The 21,602-nt window shown below is 47.3% G+C and overlaps 1 protein-coding gene across 3 annotated transcripts in view; it reads left to right on the top strand.

Moving 5' to 3' along the window:
• The window catches only part of CDC25A (cell division cycle 25A), a 45,845-nt gene extending 32,368 nt beyond the window's left edge, over positions 1-13,477 (top strand). Inside the window, exons 16-17 of one of the 3 annotated variants that reach the window (XR_012334614.1) lie at positions 2,898-8,322; positions 10,285-11,859. The gene's annotated coding sequence lies outside the window, so the exon portion shown is untranslated. Of the gene's footprint in view, positions 1-1,329; positions 1,715-2,897 lie in introns of those variants that run through there. The other 2 variants (XR_004528530.2, XR_012334615.1) reach the window with 2 other exon arrangements.
• Positions 13,478-21,602: the final 8,125 nt, after the last annotated feature.

Here is a 21,602-nt window from a genome sequence, read left to right as displayed (position 1 = left end):
TGAGTAATATAATTATTGAAATTTAAAACTCAGTTGATAGGTTAAGTTACAGATTAGACCCAATTGAAAAGATAATGCACTGGAGAAATGTGCTAGGAAATTATTTAGAATGTAACTGTAAAACAGTATTTATCATACACTGATCAGGAGAGTAGGAAAGAGGTGGAAAGAGAGAAGAAATAAAACATAATGGAAAGGTCTCTCTACATCAAATTTGAGTCCCAGAGGAAAGAATAGAGAAAATGGAGGAAAGTTAATTTTTTTTTTTTTTAATTTTTTTTATTATTATTTTTTTTTGTGGTACGCGGGCCTCTCACTGTTGTGGCCTCTCCCGTTGCGGAGCACAGGCTCCGGACGCGCAGGCTCAGCGGCCATGGCTCACGGGCCCAAGCCGCTCCGCGGCATGTGGGATCCTCCCGGACCGGGGCACGAACCCCTGTCCCCTGCATTGGCAGGCGGACTCTCAACCACTGCGCCACCAGGGAAGCCCAAGGAAAGTTAATTTTTAAAGAAAGAGTGCCTGATGAAAAATTGGAATCTACAAAATCAAGAAAACCCCATGAATCCTAAGCAGAGTAAATAAGAAGAAATCTGCTGCTGCGCATGTAATGTGGGCAGAATACCAAAGACAAAGGATCTTAAGCACACACTGAATCAAAGACTAGAGCCCTTAACACAGGGACAACACAGCAGCTCCTCACCAGCAACAATGGGAGACTTAAGACTCTGGGAGGCCGAGCACAACGCGTTGAAAGTCAAGTTAGAATGGTGTAATGTAGTAATGTAACAGGGGCCGAGGAAAAGCACAATAATAAACATATAGATGGGAGTGTGGGAACAGGGTAGGTGGGCATTGCTGGCTCACATGCCCCCTCTAGGCTGTGTGCTCCAGAGACCGGGGACTATGAATGAAAAACAGACAAACTGACTCTGAGGGTGCCCCACAGCATCATAATACTTCCATTCAAAATCCACTGCAGAATCTGCACCACCCTATTCACTGGAGATTATTACTAGGGTTATTTCCAGAGAGAAGACTGGTCAGGTTAACCAAGGTAGCTCTGACATCTTTCTTTCAAGATATTTTTTAAGTGGTGTGTTATACATTATTGCAATCTTCAGTATTTTTCAAATACAAACAAGCAAAAAAAAGTGTTTTTATTTTGAAACCAAAAGCAGTGAATCTGGGGATCCAACAGTCATTCAGTGCTTATATTCATAACAAACACCCATGGCTTCAGGTTACAAAAAACAAAGGCTTTGAGTTGACTACAAAAGAAAAGCCATCCTCCTGAGCCTTGTTTTAGTGTTTTTTTCTACCAATTAAAGGACATCTGGACTTCCCTGGTGGCGTAGTGGTTGAGAATCCGCCTGCCAGTACAGGGGACACAGGTCCGAGCCCTGGTCCGGGAAGATCCCACATGCCGCAGAGCAGCTAAGCCTGTGCGCCACAACTACTGAGCCTGCGCTCTAGAGCCCACGAGCCATGACTACTGAGCCCGCATGCCACAACTACTGAAGTTCGCACACCTAGAGCCCTTGCTCCACAACAAGAGAAGCCACCGCATTGAGAAGCCCACGCACTGCAATGAAGAGTAGCCCCCGCTCACCGCAACAAGAGGAAGCCCTCGTGCAGCAATGAAGACCCAATGCAGCCAAAAATAAATAAATTAAATAATGTTTTAAAAATAAATAAATAATAAAAGACATATTTCTCAAAATTTCAAAAGTAATGCATGTTCACTGTAAAAAATAAAAACAGCATGGAAATGCTGATAAGTCTCATTGTCCTTCCCACCCTTCTTCCTAATCCCACATCCCTCTGAAGAGAAAGCCCCTGTTAACTTTGTCATGTCCCTTTCTGGACACTTTTCTATGTATTTATAATATATGATATGTGGTACATATGGATATGGATGTGTCATTTCTATTTAGATACACATACACACATATATCTTTGTATAAATATATGTATATATACACATTTGCATATGTGTATATGTGTGTTTACATATATATTACATGTGTCTATATATATATATTACACAAATAAATATGTGTAGATATATGGATGCATACATGCATCCATATCTATATGTCTGTATCTCTCTCTGTCTGTCTGTCTCTCTCTCTCTCTCTCTCTCTCTATATATATATATATATCAATTTTTTTTTGATATGGCAATTTCACTTCTAGGAATTTATCCTATATAAATACTTACATGGGCTATATGTAAAAGAATGTCCACTGAAGTGTTATTCATAAATATAAAAAGCCAGACATATATTATATCTATGTGTATATACATAGAGAGAGAGAGGAAAACAAAGTTATTTTTCTGCTGAAGTGCATATCTAGGAGGTCTTGCATGTCAGAGTGCGCAGCCACGCTTTATCCGTGGTAGCAGCCCAGGCTGCCATATGCACACAGTCATCACTCAAATGCTCCCCTAGGGCTGGATGTCTAGATTGTTTACTTCTTTTTTTTCTTTTTATATTTACATGTGATGCTTCAGTGAACATTCTTGTACATATAATTAAGTGCAAGTACTTATGCAAGATAATTTCCTAGAGGTGGAATTACCAGATCAAGCGGTAGAGACTTTGACATCTTAATCAGTGTAGTCAAACTGTCTTCAACGCAGCCATGTCCATGTCCACTTCCACCCACTGTGTAGGAGCGTGTTGAAGGCCTACCTGGTTTCCACGTTGCTGTCATCCTTCTCTTGGTTGAATCCTCTCCCCCACGAAAGTGGGCTACTTGCCGTTTTCCAAACACCACAGCCACCTAATGTTTGCGTTCAGGGCACTCACAGCACCACCCCACAGAACACTTTCCTGGGCTAAGTTTGGGAAACGCTGTGTTAAACAATTTCCACCTGCTTTCCTTATTGCAGGGCTTCTCCGAATCCTTCACCTGCGGCACACATTTCAGGAGAGGAGAGAGCATTTTACAAACCTATTTACCCACAGAGCCCTTCTTCCATGGAGCTGGGTTCCTGAGGACTGGTTTTGTGAACGCTGGTTTCTCTCCTGTGTGGCTATTCTCGCTAGATTCTCATGAGGTGGGGTTGCCTCCATTTCAGGGATGCAGACACTCGTGCTCATCGATGGGTGAGTCACTTTCACTTACTTGGCCACCAAACAGCAGAGGTGGGAGTAGACGTTTGTGCTTCAGGTTCCAAGTCCAAGACTTTTTCCTGACTTTCTCCTACTACGTCCAAGCCCCCTTCCTAAGACCATCAGTTCTGGATCTGGGCTTCAGCTTCTTGAGCCCAGAAGCCACCTCTGGGTGATTGCAACATTGCTGAATTCCTGTGAGACTTAATTTCCTAATTTATGCAGGAAGCCCCACTTTCCCTCTCTTTCCTGGGCTCGTGATGGGTCCTAAACAAATGGTTCTGAAGAAAGGGAGAAGTTGGGACCACTTGATTTAAGTTTGAAGAGGGAAGTAAATTGCGCCTGCACCTGGGCGGAGGACACCTCCTGGCCACTCATGTTACAAGGATGCCAGGTCTCTCCCTGTACACGCACAGGTGTTTTGTTTTCCTGAGCCCCAGTTCTAGATGAGTTAATGCTGTGATTCAGTTGAGGTTCCGTCTCAGCAATTCTGAGCCTGGGAGACACCCTGTCTCTCCCCTACTCCCTGCCCCACACCTCCCCTGCACCTGGAAGGCGAGGGCAGCTGGGCTGGTGGAAGCTGGGGCTCCTCACCTGCCTGGCATTTGCCGGCACCCAAACAACTGGGTTGGGGGGGGGAAGCATGACAAGCCTTGGCAGCTGCCGAGCTACCCAGGCAGGTAGGGAAGGAGGCCATTGGGGGCTGAAACAGGGTGTGGCGACAGGTCTAACTAAGAGCTGCAAGTCCTGCCCAGACATCCGGCTGTCTCGGGAGGCCGGGTGTGCTGACAAGTGTGGGCTGACCCGGAGCCCAGGCCACTGGGCACCTGATGAGCAGTGCTGGGTGAGGGAATGGGTGGATGGAAAGCTCATATTCATTATCTGCAAAATGTGGATAATAGCAGGGTGGTTTCAGAATGAAATGACAATACATATAAGGAACTTAGAATAGTTCCAGCAAGTACTCAAAAATGCCAGGTCTGACTGTGGTGAGTCCAACACAGAGGGTCCAGTTGGTTCATCTCTTATCCTCCACAGAACTCAAAAACAACAGACAAAATCAAGAGAGCAAAAAAAATCACCTAACACCGAGTCTTCAGGAAACCCCATAGTGGAGTGCATTTTGTAGATGGGTAAACAGGCCTGGAAGGGCTGTGAGTCACCACAGATAACACCTGAGGCTGGCACATAGCAAGAGGACCTGGTCCATACCCCGGCTCAGGCAGAGCTGGTTCCTTCCCTCCCTCCACCCTCTCCTTAAATCCAACACCTTGGAGAAGGCTGCTGAGGCAGGAGAAGCTGAGGTTCACACAGGAAAACACAGCCCTGAGAGGTGGGGCGGCGCCGACATTCCTTCCTTCACCAGACCCGTCCTCACTCCTGAGCCCACCTCCCACTGCCCTCTCCACTTACCGCCCCCCCTCCGTGGGGTCACCTAGGCCTCTCCTACTCCAGGAAGTCTTCCCCCAACCCTGACTCAGCTGCCTGCGGGGCTCTGGCGGCACTCCCACGCTGGGCGGCCCCATGGAAGTGGAGGGGCCTTCCTCTTCTGAATGACTTTGGTGAACCAGAGAGACTGGGAGTTACTTCCTGAGGTGTTGGCCAAAGCCAGGAGTCAACCAAAAGAATTCTTTACAGAAAGCTTCATCCAACAGCTATCACTGAGCACCTGCCAGGCACCAGGCATGTGGGCCCTGCCACTGAGAAGCCTCAGTGTGGGTGTTTCTTGACAGGTGGCTCATTCAGGGTGTTGAGTGTGGTGACCTTGACAGCACTATGGTGGCCCAGAGTACGGACCAGGTTTCAGGTCTTAAGATCAGAAGAGTGAACTCTTTAATAAGCTCCAACTTGCTTCCTTCCGTGTAAGGGGGTCCTCACCCTCAAGGAGCTGCTATGGCTCTGCCAAGTTCCCTTCTGCCCTGCCCCCTCCTTGGACAGGGCTTATACCGTAGAAAAACCATGGCTCTGTCGTGTCTGCCCCTGTAAAACGTGCACCTTGCGTGATGTGGAGAAAATGCCTGTAAGCCACTGGGCACAGAGGAGGCACTCCATACACAGCTTTATTTCTCAGCCCAAATGTTCATTTTCCTTTCAAATGCAAAATGCCTCCACTTCCCAAGCAGTTTGGTCTCTGTCTGAAGGTCACAGCAAGGTCTCACGTTCCGGTTTGCCCTGCTGGCCTTTCCTGCCTGCTTCCTGCCTCCTGTGCATCCTCAGAGAGCCTCAGTGATTTGCCTGTTCACAGCTCTGTGTTCCTGAACTCTGTTCCCTCGCGTGAAACACCTTTCCTTCCCCTGCTTTGCCAATCCTTTTCACTGGGTTTGGTCCTCCTCCCCAGCATTCTCAGGCCCCCCAGGCAGCATTAATCAGCTCTTCCTCTGCTCTCCCAAAGGCTTTTCCATGCGCTTATTTCATGTTTACCTTAGCTGCCATTTCTCTTATTCTCTTTGTGTTTCTCTGGCTCTCCCTCTTCTCAACAGAGTTGGCCTTAGAGAAACTGAGCTGGGTAGAGGAGTTGTGTACTTTTTAGGGTATCATAGGGTATCAGAGCATGGAGAACGGGATCACCCCTGGAGCCCATAGCTCAGCTGGATGCAGTTTGTGGAATGCTCAGGGTCAGACTCGATGACTGCCCCGAAGCTGGTGTCCAGGAAGGAGCTGCATCGGGCCTCTCATTGTTGAGGTTCCCACCTCGCCTGGGAGTGGCCACATGCCAGTGAATCCTGCCCCTGCACGTGGGTGGGGCAAGGCCAGGAGGCTGTGTGTCTCTGAGCCTGTGCAGCATGAGGCCTCCTTGGCCAGGAATCCGTCTGAATACCTTTGGCCATCAGAAGTCTTGGATCCTGGCCCTAAGCCCCTGTAGAGGCACTGAGGCTCTGCTGGAAGGATTCCTTACTCTTTAATTAGGCTAAACATATATAGGTCTCCCCAGCCACCCAGATTCAGTTTCAGGCCAGGACACAGTACACGTGGATTGTCTTTGGCTTCCCAGAACCTTTGAACATTCTCCTGTGCTGTGGACTCCCCCACTCTGAGTCCCACTCCTTCAGGTAGAAGCCAGACCTAAGCTTTATCAGCATCTTTACAGCTGCGGCACCACCTGGGCCCTGGGCCCTGCCCCATTGTTGGCAGCTGAGAACCCAGATGGACACAGGCATCATCCAGATGCCATACTGTGTTCTGGGCAGACTCCTGGTGTCCGGAGATAAATCAGAACAAGCAACTCTAATAGAGCCCCGGGGAAAAGACTACAATGAGGGGAGGTGTCCTGAGTTCTGGGAGCAGAGACTATGGAGACTGGCAGGGAGAGGCCCCGTCTTACTCATTTATTAATGACCCTGTCCTTCTGGCAGTGAGGTGTTCTATAAAGTAAACTGGATTGAATGTCTGAAAACATGAGTTGGGGGGCTTCCCTTGTGGTCCAGTGAGTAAGACTCCAAGCTCCCAATGCAGGGGGCCTGGGTTCGATCCCCGGTCAGGGAACTCGATCCCACATGCATGCCGCAACGAAGACCTGGCGCAGTCAAAGTAAATAAATAAATAAATAAATAAATATTTTAAAAAAATTTTTTGTAATTGGAAAAAAGAAATGAAAACATGAGTTGGAGGGAGTTGTGCCACTGTTTAATTGGTATCTTAGGCAAATCACCACATCCTCAGAGCCTCTGTTCTCTTAACGTCATCCTGAAGGTAGTGGGAAGGTAAAACAAGGCAATGCATGTAAAAGAGCTTTAAAAATGGTCAAGCACTGTATTATTTTCTTTTTCCAGTGCATTTCATAGATTCTGGCACACTGTTGGCACTTGAAGGTTTCTGTTGACTAGATGAAAGAACAAATGAAAGAACAAATGAATGAACAAACAAATGGATGACCGAATGGATAAGAGGCACTCAGGAAATGCTTTATTAAAAATAAAACATATGGGGCTTCCCCGGTGGCGCAATGGTTGAGAGTCCACCTGCTGATGCAGGGGACACGAGTTCGTGCCCCAGTCCGGGAAGATCCCACATGCCATGCCGCGGAGCGGCTGGGCCCGTGAGCCATGGCCGCCGAGCCTGCGCGTCCGGAGCTTGTGCTCCGCAACGGGAGAGGCCACAACAGTGAGAGGCCCGTGTACAAAAATAAATAAATAAATAAAAATAATAAAAATAAAACATAAACAAGAAAATTGCCACTCTTGACACACTATCAGCTAATGAGCTGAGAATTTCACACACATTCCCTCACTTAATTTTCACAGTAACCTTGTAACATGATTACTCCCTTTTTAAAAATATTTATTTATTTATTTATTTATTTTTGGCCGCATTGGGTCTTTGTTGCTGCGCGGGCTTTCTCTAGTTGCGGCAAGCGGGGGTTACTCTTCGTTGCGGTGTGTGGGGTTCTCATTGCGGTGGCTTCTCTTATTGCAGAGCACAGGCTCTAGGCACGCAGCCTTCAGTAGTTGTGGCACATGGGCTTCAGTAGTTGTGGCTCGTGGGCTCTAGAGCACAGGCTCAGTAGTTGTGGTGCATGGGCTTATTTGCTCTGCGGCATGTGGGATCTTCCCAGATCGGGGCTTGAACCCGTGTTCCCTGCATTGGCAGGCAGATTCTTAACCACTGCGCCACCAGGGAAGCCCTACTCCCATTTTATAGATGAGGAAACTGAGGCCCAGAGATGTTAAGTAATTTGCTTAAGGTCATACAGCTAGTAGGTAGCAGGGCTAGGATTCACACTCCAGGCCTTTGTTCTCAGCTACTCATTATAATCCCTTCTGCAGTATATGCACAGACATTTCCCAACCTAAGTCACCCAATCTCTCATTACTAGATAAAAACACAACTATAATCCACCACTTTGATGCACCTCTTTAACTCCTGTCAGGGCCACCATTTGACTTGGCAAATCTGGAGAGCAAGTCAAGGATGGCAGTTCCTGAGAGGCCATTTCTCTGAAAAGGTCCTTGTTTCTACACTCACTGGTGACAGGAGTGAAGTCTTTCCTGCTCTCTGAATCCTTTTGACCTGGGGCCTACATGTGCCCCACGGGTTTCCAGAGCGGTACACCCAACAAATCTCTTCCTGTCATCTCATCTGCACCCGGAGGCCGGCGGGATGAAAAACATCAACTTTGTCGTAGGTATAGAGCCGGCGGGATGAAAAACATCACTTTCCTCGTGGTAAAGAGCCTGAGGTCACTGCTGCCACAAGTCCGCACAGGTATGCAAACTCAGATCTTTGAGCTCTGAGGCCAGAACCTCCTTTACCAAATGGCATGGCTTAAGATTTGAGCCCGGAAACTACCTGGACATGGGAGAGGTTTATTGGAATGGGAGAGGGGAACTGGCTCAGGCAAAGGGTCTTAGGCAGTCAGCCTTTGCTCAATTGATTCTTTTGGGGCCCTTGCAAGGGACAGTGTGTGTGTCCAGGATAACAGCTTTGGTGCCCCCATCGTGTGGCAGATGGAAGGACTCGGAAGTGGAGCAGGAAAAATACTTTCCCGTACAGCGGCTGGGATGTCCCTGGGGGAGAAGGAATAGAGTCTAGGTGTGTCAGACATGAAGTCAGCTAAACCAAGGGGAGCCAAACAGCAGCAAGAATCAGGGGCGTTGGGGTAGAAGGCCAGTATCTGGGTCCTCGGTTTGCTCTGACCGCTGTGCACATACAGAGGATGCTACTTTTGGACCAGACAGTGCTGTATCCATGGGGACATCTAGGCCTAGTGATGCTCAGGAGAGATGAGAAACTCCAGGACTTTTAAGAGATCTGGGTCAATCCTGTTTTCATTCTCTTCCCTGCTGGCTGCTTTGAGCAGTTTAATTTAACTGAAAGGCAAAATCCTTTAATCACCAGCTCTAAATCAAGGTATGACATTTGGGGTAATGGAGCGGGGGAGGGCCGTGACCAGTGGGTAAGGTGAGGCTGCAGGGAGACAGGGCCTGGGGAGGGGTCTGAGTTTGATCTTAGCTGCTGACAGGAGAGCCTGGGCTTCCCATTAGCCCTTAGTCGCTAACAGTATTGGCTGCAGACGCTCCAAGGACTAGGAAGGAGAGACTTGGTAAATTATGGTTTACCTTTAAAGACAGCATTTGGAAACACATGTCCACGCAAGGGCACGTATGTGAATGTTCATAACAACATTATTCATAATACCAAAAACTGGAAACAATTCAGGTGTCCATTGTTGGTGAGTGGACAAACCAATTGTGATGCACCCACACAATGGAATAGTACTCAGCAGTAAAGAGGAATGAACTCCTGACACATGCTACGACATGGATGAACTTCAAAAACATTATGCTGGGGCTTCTCTGGTGGCACAGTGGTTGAGAGTCCACCTGCCGATGCAGGGGACACGGGTTCGTGTCCCAGTCTGGGAAGATCCCACATGCCGTGGAGCGGCTGGGCCCGTGAGCTGTGGCTGCTGAGCCTGCGCGTCCAGAGCCTGTGCTCCGCAACGGGAGAGGCCACAAACAACAGTGAGAGGCCCGCGTACCGCAAAAAATAAATAAATAAATAAATTATGCTGACCAGAAGAAGCTGGCCACAAAAGACCACAAATTATATGAGTCCATGTATGTGAAATTTCTTGTAAAAACAAAACTTAGAGACAGAAAGCAGACCAGTGGTTGCCTGGAGCTTGGAGTGGACACGGATTGACCGCAGATGGCCCAAGAGAACTTTTTGGAGTGGTGGGAATATTGTAAAACTGGATTGTGGAGATGGTTGCACAATTCTGTAAATTTACTAAAGCTTATCAAACCGTACACCTTAAAATGGGTGAATTTTTTGTTATGTCAATTATAATATAATAAATACTTGAAGTTTTTCACTTTTGACAAGTCCATCCTGGAGCTCCCCTGTGTGCCACCTCCTCCTCACAAGGGAGATGAGGGTTCTCCAAGAGTAGCCTCTGGACCACTGGAGCAGCAGCCCCTGGGGGCTTGTTAGCAATGCAAATCTCAGAACTGCTGAATCAGATACTGTGGTGGTGAGGCCCAGAAATGGGAACTTGAACTCCCCTGCAGGGGAGAGAGAACCATGGTGTAATGGAAGGGGGAGAGGAGAGCAGAAAGGTCATTGATGTTGAGCACCCACTGTGTGCAGCCACCGGCCATGCCCGGAATGATACCATCCTCACAGCAACCGTGTGACATCAATATTCTTGGCCCCATTTTGCAGACAAAGAAACGAAGGTTCAGAGAGGCTGACAGACTTGCCAGTTAACGAAAGGAGAGAGCTGGGATCGAACAACCAAGTTTCTGACTTGAAACACACCTGCTGCACTTGTGTGGATCTTGTGAATGTGAGCACCTTTCGCAGCACCTGGAAGCCCAGGGCGGAGACAGGAGAATCTCAATAAACACAGCCCCTCAGGTTCTATCTTGGCACTAAGTGTGGGTATGAAGAAATAAACAGTCAGCAGAGCACTGAAACTGGCCCAGTATTTTCCTCAAGGCTGAGGCAGCAGTCTTTGTTTAAAGTTATATTGTTTACTCCCAAGGGACGAAGGGGTGGGGGAATTTGGAACTAGATGCTTGGACGGAAGCCCAGGAGGTCCTAGCTCAGTTCCTTGGGAGCCTGGAATGCAAAGGGTTGGGGATATAAAGAGAACGGAACTTGGGGATCCTGGCCAGAAAACATGAGAGCCGCTGGAGACCCGGGAGGGCTGGTCTGTGGTTTCCAGATGCACAGATGACATCATGTCTGCCTGGCCTGCAGACACCAGTCCTGCATGGAGTGGCCCTTCCAAACAGTGGTGCCAGCTTTGTCCTGGAGCTGCTCAGGAAACTGAGGTTGAGCTGAGGCCTCCCTGGTTAAACCCAGCACTACCAGAAGCTTGGCTCAATGCCATACTTTAGGCTACCCCACGTGAGGTCTCTTCCTGTGGTCTTTCAGTACTGGTTGCTGCTGTCCGTTTGCCTTTGCATGCCCCTCCCACGCAAGGTTCACAACTCCTGCCTTTCCTACTCTGATCCTGTTGACTGTTAGACTGAATTGAATAGAGAAACTCTTCTAGCCCAATTATTTTTTTGGATGCGCCGGGTCTTAGTTGCGGTAGGAGGGCTCCTTAGTTGTGACATGCGAACTCTTAGTTGCAGCATGCATGTGGGATCTAGTTTCTAGACCAGGGATTGAACCCAGGCTCCCTGCATTGGCAGTGCAGAATCTTAACCACTGCGCCACCAGGGAAGTCCCTAGCCCAACTATTTAAATGGGCAGAGAGGTTAGGGACTTACTCTAGGTAAAGGCAGGGCCAATACCAGAATCCAGAATCCTGGCCATGGAGTTATTTAATAATAATAATACCTATTATTTGTGTAGGGTTTGATCATTTACAAAGTACTTTCATGTGTTATCTATCTCCCTTGACCCTCTCACTAACCCTGTGCTTGATTTATAGATGAGCAACTTGGGGTTTATGGAACTTAACTGACTTGCCCAAGATCACTCCCTGGTGAGTGACAAAGCCAGTGCTCACAGCCAGGTGCTTTGGCCCCAAATTACTTGTGCAGCGCTTCATTCCTGATGATGTGAGCAACATCACCGGCACCCAGGGAAGAGCCAGGGGAGTCGCATGAAGCACAGCCCCCTTAGGTTCTATCTTGGAACAAATTGTGTGTCTTTTTCCTGCCCGTTAGCTGAACAGGGCCTTCTCCAGTGACTTTCCAGTCTAAACTGGGCAGGTGAGTCCCAAGCTTGAGCAACTGACCTGGGCAAGAGCTTCTTCTGACTGCTGAGAATGGGACTGGACTGGTAAGTGTGTGACCTGCCCCCCAGGTCCATGGCAGCCTGGAAACAGCCCTCTGCTCCTGCTCACTGTGTTCCTCTCCTTCGGTCTTCTCTGGTTTTTCACATGCTGTAGATGACAAAACCCACAACCTCTCATGGTCAACCTACTCTCCCCTCCAATAGAGCTGAAACATGATGATGATGAGCCTTGATTCCACTTACCAGGGTATGCTGGGTTCTGGTACATCATCTAAAGTCCTCACAGCTCATTATGAAGGAGCCAGGACTGGAGCCCAGAAACAGGGTGATGCTGGCATGTACAGCATCATACTTATCTCCCATGCTTTTAAGGAAGGATGCTGAACACACCCATGAGTCTCAGGCCTGGGACAGGCAGGTACAGAGTGTGGGTGCTGTATCCCCTTGTGGGATCTCAGAGAAGTTCTCTGGGGCAGGGGCTTCCTTCCATACATAAACTGTTAACCATGCCTCTAGGCAGTGTTTTCCTCAGCTGGGTGTCCTGAAGAGCCAGACTAGGCTGCCATGTCCCTCTCTTCAGGCTGGGTCTTGGGCATGAGTGCCGATTGCCTGGGATTCCCCATTGACATCAGTGCTGATCTCTGGCTGGGTTCTGGGGTGATATGTGCCAGGAGAAATGCCTGGAGGTGGTTTTCACCAACCTGCTTGAGCAGAGAGGGGTGTGGCCTGTCATGATGCAAGAGTCAGATGTGTGTTCCTAGCTATGGCTTCAGACTCCCTGAGTTCATCTCCTTTGACTCACTTGTGCACCCTTTTTTTTTTTTTATATCCTGTCTCCTTCCAGAAAGTGTCAGAAGCAGACTTTTCTTTTTTTTCTTTTTTTTTTAAAGAAGATGTTGGGGGTAGGAGTTTATTAATTAATTTGTTTGTTTTTGCTGTGTTGCGTCTTCGTTTCTGTGTGTGGGCCTTCTCTAGTTGCGGCAAGCGGGGGCCACTCTTCATCGCCGTTGTGCACCCTTTTATTTTTATTATTAAAAAAAATTTTAGTTGAATAAATTTGATGTGTAACATTGTATAATTTTAAGGTATACAAGGTGTTACTTTGATACATTTAGATATTGTGATATGATTGCTGATACAGCAGTATTTATCTCATTTATAATGATAGTACAATATTCTTGTTTATATTTATTATACTGTGCTTACCCACCCCTTACAATGGGCTTTCCAGGCCAAGAAAATGTGCTGACCAAGGTCATATCCCTTCTCTGTCTAGAGAACACACAGTCCACCCACTCCTGCCCAAGGGACAGATGGAGTCAGGGCCCAAGACTTCAAGGAAGGCAAAAGCCACAGTCATAGCTATAAAGAAGACCCAAGTGAGCCCTTTCATTGTAGAGAGAAACAGGCACCGACAGAGGTAGAAGGATTCGGCATGTCAACGCTGAGGCATCAAGAAACACTCATTATGCTCAAAGTAAGGATGCTCATAACACAATCATTTTGATCAAAAAGCATTTGAGACTTCCCTGGTGGTCCAGTGGTTAGGACTCCATGCTTCCACTGCTGGGGGCTCGGGTTTGATCCCTAGTCGGGGAACTAGATCCCACTTGCCGCAACTGAAAGATCCTGCATGCTTCACCCGAAGATCCCAAGTGCTGCAACTAAGACCTGGTGCAGCCAAATAAATAAATAAATAAATTCTTTTAAAAAAGACATTAGCAATTATACTCCAATAAAGAGGTTAAAAAAAAAGACATTAAAAAAAAAGAATGCAGTTCTGATGTATGCTACAACATGGATGAACATTGAAGACATTATGCTAACTGAAATAAGCCAGCCATAAAAAACAAATACTGTATGATTCTACTTATATGTTATACCTAGAGTAGTCAAATTCATAGATAGAAGATAGAACAATGGTTACCAGGGACTGGGGCAGGGAGACTGGGGAGTTAGTGTTCAATGGGTAGAGAATTCCAATATGGGATGATGAAAAAGTTCTGGAGATTGGGCTTCCCTGGTGGCGCAGTGGTTGAGAGTCCGCCTGCCGATGCAGGGGACGCGGGTTCGTGCCCGGTCCGCGAAGATCCCACATGCCGCGGAGCAGCTGGGCCCGTGAGCCATGGCCGCTGAGCCTGCGCGTCCGGAGCCTGTGCTCCGCAACGGGAGAGGCCACAACAGTGAGGGGCCCGCGTACCGCAAAAAAAAATAATAATAATAAAAAAAAAAGTTCTGGAGATAGATAGTGGTGTGGGTTGCAAAAGAATGTGAGGGTACTTAATGCCACTGAACTGTACACTTAAAAATTATTAAAATGGTAAGTTTTATACTACATATATTTTACAACTTAAAAAAAAAGTGTTAAGAGAGCTCTTAATGCCTGAATCCAAACTCTACCACTGAGAAAGTTCAGGAAGATAAGCTGTTACTTTGTCAAGTAAGTTTGGCAAGTAAAATGCTGCTCAGTACTTGTTTGAAATCCCACCGCCCAATGAGACTTTTCACTGTGATATTGTGATTTATAATAGATATATATTTGACCTTCATCTCCATTCCTGGCACAGAGTTCCTAAATCTCTTGAAGTTTCCTAAGCGGAAAGATCAATAAAGATATCTTGATATTCATAACAAACTCTGGTCAACCACACCCAAGTTAAGTCAACCTAGTGACTTTTGGAAAGCACCTAAGGATAGAGGTTGGTTGCCAGGGAAACTAACCAGGTGATTAGAGGTTGGAACTCTCATCCCACCCCCTTGACCTCTGGGGAGGGCAGAGGGGCTGGGGGTTGAATCAATCGCCAGAGATTTAATAGATCCCATCTGTGTAAAGCAGTCTCCATAAAAATTCTAAAGGAGGGGTTTGGAAAGCTTCATTCACATGTTCATTTGCATAATGTACATTTCTTGAATGATAACTATGCACATGACACTTTGTATACTAGTTATGTGGGGAATACAGACGCATATAAGACATCTTCCCCAAGGGGACTACAGCAGCTAACCTGAGAGGTAATGAACATGAATAATCATAGTACAAGGAAGATGTTAAGTGGTCAAGCTAAGGTTGAGATAAAGCTTTATAGGAGTTCAGAGATGAGAAAGCTCATTTCCAATGGGGCAGTCAGAAAAGGCTTCATGGAGGAGGTTCAGGGCTGAAGGAGAATGGTCAATTCAAAAATGTACAGGATCTAGCTATAAGGGGTGGGCTGGGGCGAGCTTTCTGGGTGAGGGCACAATGTGGGCCAAAGCAGGATCTGTAAATGTTTGGAGTGTGTGACCCCTTAAGCTCCTCAGGACAGTGGCCAGGCTGATCTAGCCGGTTCACTGCCCTATCCCGTGTATGGCCTGGGCTGGTACACAAGGTACTCAGCAGAAATGTGTTGCTTTGAACATTTAGTGGTTCAGTATGGCTGGAGCAGAGGGAGCTTTCTGAGAGGCAATGGGGAAGAGGATAATGTCTTAGTTATCCACTGCTGTGCAACAAATTACCCAAAACTTAGTGGCTTAATTCAACAAGAAACATTCATTATCTCTCACAGTTTCTGTGGATCAGGATATCGAGAATGGCTTGGCTGGCCAGTCCTGGCTTGAAGTCTCAAGCATTGTGGTCATGCATGGGCAGGGGCTGCAGTCATCTGAAGGCTTGAGGCATCCCCTTCCACGGGGCTCACTCACTCATCTGGCCAACTGGTGCTGGCTTTGATGGTGAGAGACCTCCCTTCCTTCCCGCAGGGGCTCCTCCACAGGGCTGCATAAGTGTCCTAAAGCCATGGTGACTGACGTCCTCCAGATTGAGCGGTCCGAGAGGAAGGAACCAGGAGGAAGCTATAACTTTTTATGTGTTGGCCTCCAAAGTCAGAGCACTGCTTCTGCCACATTCTATGCAGTAGAAGCAAGTCGTTAAGTCTGGCCCGCATTCAAGGGGAGAAGAACAAGGCTCCACCTTTGAAAGGGAAAAGTGTCTAAGAATTTTTGGACATATTTTTAAGTAACCACAGATAATGAGGATGGGAAGGTTTGTCTGTTCAGAAGTCATGGGCTCTCCAAGCTGAGTGGGACTCCAGGGGACCCAGCCTCCCATGGGGATCCAGCAGTCCTGCCCCCATGTCATCTATTTAGGGGACCATGTGCCCTGGCAGTAGTTGAGGCAGTATAAGTACACAACCCAGTGAAGACACAGCACCACTTGCTGTGGATGGAGGAATCAGAGGTGGCTTGGACCAGGGCAGAAGGTGCTCATCATCTGGTGAACACATAACCCGAGGACATGAACCTCTTCCCCCGAGTAGAGTCAGGGAAGGGCCGCCAGGGGTGGCATCTGAGCTGCATTCTTCTGAAGCTTTTATTGAGCCCACAAGTGCGGTGCTGGGGGTATCCGTGGAAGATAGACTGCACATGGCCTGCCTGCTCAGATAGCATGGGAAGCTGCTCCTGGGAGCCGAGGCCTAGAGGGACCTCCACCCACCAAAGGGAGTCTACTCTCCTCTCTGCTCCTACTTCTCTGAACATGCCCGCCCTGCATGTGCCTTGCCATTTCTCAGCTTCCTGACTCTGCGTCTTTGAGAGACCCCAGAAGGCCCTCCCTTGCCTCTTTCCCACCAGTTGACTCTCAGGTGAAGCTTCAGGATTAGCTTAGTGAATGGATGAGTCTGGGGAAGTCCTACTGTCCCTCAGGAAGCAGCAAATGCCACCTCTAGGCCTTTTCCTTTTGCCACCCCAGACTGGTGAGCAACCCTGCCCACCCCCACCTTCCCATGTGTGCACCAGGACCCCGGGACAGGCTTCTCAGGGCCTGAGTTGACTCTAGCTGTGGGGATTATAGTATATATTTTTAAAAGTCAGTGCTGGGCATATAGGACACCAAGTAATTCTTCCTTTTGATACTTTGATTGTCAATTTCTGGGGTTTGGCTGTGTGACCTTGGACAAGTTATGTAGCTTCTCTGGGCCTTCAGTTCCTTAACTGTCAGAAGGGGAACAGATACCAGCCTCACTGTGAGAATTAAAGGAGATTATGTGTGTGAAACTTTGAGCTTTTCCTAGAACTCAGTCAGGGTTGGGGAAATGGGGCATTTCTGTCCTGTCTTGCTTGCAGGGCTGGTGTGAAGATTGGAAACAGATGTCGTGGGTGCTGGACCAAGGAGGGCTGTGACTGTCCTGTATCCTTTTCAGGTAAGTCACTACCTGTCCTCTGTGAACTTGGGGAAATGGAGCTTTGGCCAATTTAACAAGCCTCTGGTGAGAGCCTGCTCTAGAAAGATGTTCTGAGAGGAGACAAAGATGAAGGGATTCTTTTAAAAGATGCCTGCCTTAGCTCCATGGCACTTCTTCACTTAGCAGGCGGATTCTTAAGGTGTGGAGGAGAGAAGATGAGTCCCCAGGCTGTGCATTCACACATCACTTTCTTGTTATTCTTACAACCAGGGCAGTGGGAATTGTTACCCCTTTCACACTTTCAGCCCCTGAAGCTCAGAGGCTCCTGACCTGCCAGCAGGGCTCTTTCAAGCCTCAGCCCAGATCAGCCAGGAGCTGGAGCTGGACACCGCAGTGACACCCCTGACTGGGGAGGAAAGAGGTAAGATAGGAAAACGACAGTGGGGGCTGTGATCAGAAAGACACCTGCACATCAAGGGGAAAATTAACATTTGAGAGAGAGCCTGGCAGGCTGGTTGCAAGAAGCCTGGAGTAGGGATTCCCTGGCGTTCCATTGGTTAGGACTCCGCGCTTCCAATGCAGGGGGCATGGGTTCAATCCCTGGTCAGGGAACTGAGACCCTGCAAGCTGCATGGCAAAGCCAAAAAAAAAAAAAAGAAAAGAAAGAAAAAGAAAGAAAAGAAAAAGACTGGAGTAGAGAAGTCTCAAAACTGGAAGGAACCACAGGGAACAGTGGGGCCAGCACAACTGATTTACAGGTGAGGGATCTGGGCCGCAGCGAGGGATGGTGGCAACAGCAGGACTGGAAAGCAGGCTTCCCGACTCCCAGTGTGTTCATTCCGGAGGGTGCTGAGGGTGAGCTGCAGCTTCTGGGCTGTGGCTGAGGGCCAGAGGGGAGGTCAACGGGCAGCCTAGACCTTCAAAGGGAACAAGAAGTCTTTAGGGAGATCAAAGTTACTAGAGAGCTGGGAATTAAGACAAACTGAATTATCTCCCTGATTCACTTTCAGACTTCTCACCTCCGGGAAGGTCATGTCTTGACCGCTTTTCTGTCACAAAAATTGCCCTCCTTGTCAGCTGGCTAATAAAAGCAATAGAAAACTTTGACTTGTTCTCCCCACTGCTGGCTGTTCTTCGCATTGCTGGCTCTCTCCACTGCCTTCCTCTACTCTGGCTGTCAGATGTCAAAGCCTTACACAAACACACACTCAGTGGCTCCCCATTGTTTACTGAGTCAAAACCACATGCTCTTGTCTGTCTTTTAATTCCCATCCCAGCCTGAGCACAGTTCAACTCATCGGCCTCCTCTCTTGCCATTCTGTCCCCAAAGTCTCTCTGCTCCCTTGCAGCTTCCCAAAAGAGCCTAGCATTTTCATGCTGCCCTGTTTTACCTACTGGGATACCCTTTTCCCCCTTTCCCTCTTCTGCGTTTAAAATCTTATCTTTTAGGCCCATTTCCTAGGACTCCTCCTCTCTGAGACTCTGCTTGACCCCTGCCACCATCCACCCGCAGCAGAAGTAATCACTTTCTCCTCTCCACTCCCACAGCAGAGAAAACTGGTTATTTCTCTACCACATCATTTATCAAACTCTGACTCGCACTGTACAGTACTGGCTTTCCACTCCAACATTTTATTATGAAATATTTCACATGTACAGCAAAGCTGAGAGAATTTTCCAGTTAACTCCCATTTCTCTGACATCTTGTTTCTACCGTTAATACTTTATCATCCTTGTTTTATCACATATCTGTCCATCTATCCATGCTGCTATCCATCTATTTTTTTAAATAAATTTATTTATTTTATTTATATTTGGCTGCGTTGGGTCTTCGTTGCTGCGTGCGAGCTTTCTCTAGCTGTGGTGAGCAGGGGCTACTCTTTGTTGCGGTGCACGGGCTTCTCATTGCGGTGGCTTCTCTTCTTGAGGAGTGTGGGCTCTAGGGGCGCGGGCTTCAGTAATTGTGGCACTTGGGCTCAGTAGCTGTGGCTCGTGGGCTCTAGAGTGCAGGCTCAATAGTTGTGGCACATGGGTTTAGTTGCTCCGTGGCATGTGGGAATCTTCCTGGACCAGGGCTTGAACCGGTGTCCCCTGCGTTGGCAGGCGGATTCTTAACCCCTGAGCCACCAGGGAAGTCCTGCCATAAACATTCTTAAAGAAATCTTTGTGTGGATGTATGTTTTAATTTGGGGAGGGGGTAAGTACTAGGAGTGGAAGGAGTGGAACTTTTTCTTCCTCTAGATTGTGAGCTTTTTGAGGGCTGATGTATTTAGTCTCTACCTCTAGGCTAGTCTTTAGCCTCCACCATAGTGCCTTGGTATGTGGTAGATTCTCAGCATATGTTTGTTGAAATGAAACATAATTCAAGCACAACCTAATTTTCCTGTATTCTGTATAATATGTAACTCTCATTTAGCACTCTGTGGGCCCAGTAAGATGAGCATTGTTTCTTAATCTTCCCAATGAGCCGCTAAGGCAAGAATTAGGGACCAGAGGCTGCAAGAAGTTAGGTGAACTGTTGGAGGTCACAGATCAGGTGAGGGGAAGAGAGGGAGATAGAATTTGAAACAGACACTGTTTTTTTGTTTGTTTTGTTTTATAATTTTTAAAAAAACATTTACTTATTTAGGCTGCGCCAGGTCCTAGTTGCAGCACGCAGACTCTTAGTTGTGGCATGCATGTGGGATCTAGTTCCCTGACCAGGGACTGAACCCAGGCTCCCTGCATTGGGAGTGTGGAGTCTTACCCACTGGACCACCAGGGAAGTCCTGAAACAGACACTGTGTGAAGCCCCTGCATAGAGGAATCTCTGTGCCACTTTACTTCTCTGAGGGTCTCAGCTCCTTTAGCTGAAACACTTGGAGTTACTGTTCCAGTTCACCTTTATCTGCTCTTAGGGGCTGGGCAATGTTGGCTATCTCCTTTCCCTCCATTAGACATGAATGATTGTTTTCTAGTGGAACTCCAGATCTCACTTACCTTGATAGAGATCAACACTGCACCCCTGCGGAAGGGAGGGATATAGTTGACAACAAAATGCTGAGTGTCAACAGGTAACTGTGGAAGGAGCGGTGGAATGGAAAATACACCACTGTGCAGTCATCATAGGAAAGGTTGGTTTAGGCAAGAATCATCAATGGATGACGAATCTGGGGAATAACTTTGATGAGGAGCAGGATCTGAGCATGTGACAAAGCATCTCTCCACAGATTGCCTATTAGTTGCAAGGGAAAAAATAGTAACAGTACACTGGAGAAATCAGAACACACCTTGTCTCAATGATCAAAATTAACATCACCAGTGATGGGCAGATGGACATGGCATGCCTCCTAGTATGATATTCTGAGGACATGCCATTGTTCATGCAGTATTCTGACTGGGATGTATTGATATAAGCTGAATCTAACCACGAGAAAACATCAGACTCCCCAGATGAGATACATTCTAATTTAAAAAAGGGGAATATTGAAGAATTTGTATTCTTCAAAAATGTTAATGTCATTAAAAAACACACACATATACACACACACAAAGGCTGTGAAAATATTCCACATTAAAGAAAACTAAAGAGACATGACAACGAAATGTGACGTTTGATCCTGGACTGGGTCCTGTTTTGGAGGAAGAAGAAAAATACTTTAAGGGACATTACTGGGTCAATTGACAAAATTGGAATATGAATGGTAGATTAGATAGAACTGAGTCAATGTAAATTTACTGAGGTTGGGACTTCCCTGGTGATGCAGTAGTAGTTAAGACTCTGTGCTCCCAATGCAGGGGGCCCGGGTTCGATCCCTGGTCAGGGAACTAGATCCCGCTTTCACGCCGCAACTAAGAGTGCACATGCCACAACTAAGAAGTCCACATGCTGCAACTAAGAAGGCCACATGCTGCAACTAAGAAGCCTGCATGCCACAACTGTGAGCTCGCATGCCGCAACTAAAAATAATAAATAAATAAATACATTTACTGAGGTTGAAATCTGTATTGTGGTTATAAGAAATAGCATCATTAGGAACACATGCTGAACTATTTAGGGGTAAAAAAGCTATGATGCATGTGATCTACACTCAAACTCCAAATATATTATTTGTGTGTGGTGTGTGTGTGTGTGTGTGCAGCACATAATCAAGCAAATGGGAAAAATCTGAAAAAGAGGTGAATTTTGGTAAAGGGTACATGAACGTGCTATGCACTATTTTTATCCTTGCAACTTTGTATGTTTAAAATTATTTCCAAATAAAAATTTCAGAAAATGCTCCCCCGCAAAGTCCCCGGAATCCTAATTCAATCAGTGTGGACTGTGCCCACAGGAATTCCATGAACGTGGGTAGCTCTTTCCTAAATATAAGTTAGTTTGTCCCAACCTGCCAAATCTTTGATCCCAAGCTAAGTGAAGAAGTGCCATGGAGCTAAGGCAGGCATCTTTTAAAAGAATCCCTTCATCTTTGTCTCCTCTCAGAACATCTTTCTAGAGCAGGCTCTCACCAGAGGCTTGTTAAATTGGCCAAAGCTGCTTTCTGGCTTCAGAGTGACGGATGGTGAGCTCTGAATAGAAGGTCTGAAGTCTGGGTCCTGCCTCCTCCTCTCCTGCTGATCTGGTGCGTGATGTTGGCCTCTTATCTGTGGGTG

The sequence above is a fragment of the Tursiops truncatus genome, chromosome 10 (assembly GCF_011762595.2).
Source record: "Tursiops truncatus isolate mTurTru1 chromosome 10, mTurTru1.mat.Y, whole genome shotgun sequence".
Taxonomy (NCBI): Eukaryota; Metazoa; Chordata; class Mammalia; order Artiodactyla; family Delphinidae; genus Tursiops; species Tursiops truncatus.
This window is presented reverse-complemented; position numbering and strand designations above follow the sequence as displayed.